At 60.2% G+C, this 826-nt stretch overlaps 1 long non-coding RNA gene across 1 annotated transcript; it reads left to right on the forward strand.

Annotated features, from left to right (window-relative positions):
* The first annotated feature begins 54 nt into the window (after positions 1-54).
* LOC102011598 lies at positions 55-642 on the forward strand. The gene is made up of 3 exons (XR_265029.2): positions 55-243; positions 372-444; positions 553-642. It is a non-coding gene; the product is annotated as an uncharacterized LOC102011598 (long non-coding RNA).
* The last annotated feature ends 184 nt before the right edge of the window (positions 643-826 follow it).

The following is an 826-nucleotide window of genomic DNA, read 5'->3' on the forward strand; positions in this document are numbered from 1 at the left end:
GCAAGCACAATGGGATGAACTCGATCAAAGCCAGGGGAGTATTTTTATGGAGATTAATGGAAATGGTTTTTTTACTGTAATAAACTTAAAACTTGACTATACTTTTCAAGCACAGGTGAGCATGCAGACCCTTTGAGGTGGTCAGTGGCCAGCACAGGACTTGTCATCTACAGCTGAGCCTTCTGAGTCCCAGGACGCCCTTCCCCAGACTTTGGAAGAGGCTGCTCCTCCCTGAGCCCGCAGGTATGAGGAGACAGCAGGAGGGGGGTGCAGAGGTTGTAGTGGGAGGTGAGGGCAGAGGGGAGGTACACGTGGGCTCAGGGTGCTGTGGCTCCGCTGTCCCCACCTGAGCCCAACCTCCCTCCTCCCAGGTCCTCCTGACCTCTTACCCCAGCACCTGGCTCTGTGGACCACCCCCCTCCCCCGTGTGAGCCTCCAGGCAAGGTGAGGGCCGCTCTGCAGGTGACCTGCCTGCCTTTCCCCGCGGGCACCTCCGTTCACACCCAGCCGCTGTGCTCCAGCTCTCTGTGCTTGCTCCCTCCATCTCTGCAGGATGCCCCGCAGACACCGCTGCAGGACTGAGCTGGACCCACAGGTGGCGGACAGATGTGCTGCGTCCTCACCTATGCCTGGGAGGTGGAGGGGGTCACTCGGGGCTGACCACGCATGCTGGGAGCTGTGGAAAGAGCCGTGGCCTCAATAGGTGGCTTTGTGGGCCCCAGGGCCCAGCAGGAAGTCACCCTGGAATGCGCTGTTGCTTCTGGGTGCTGCAGTGAGCTGGTGTCCTAGGGGCTGCCCTGCCCCAGACAGATGGAACAGGTCAAAG

This window comes from Chinchilla lanigera, unplaced genomic scaffold (assembly GCF_000276665.1).
Source record: "Chinchilla lanigera isolate Chin_1 unplaced genomic scaffold, ChiLan1.0 scaffold00166, whole genome shotgun sequence".
NCBI lineage: Eukaryota > Metazoa > Chordata > Mammalia > Rodentia > Chinchillidae > Chinchilla > Chinchilla lanigera.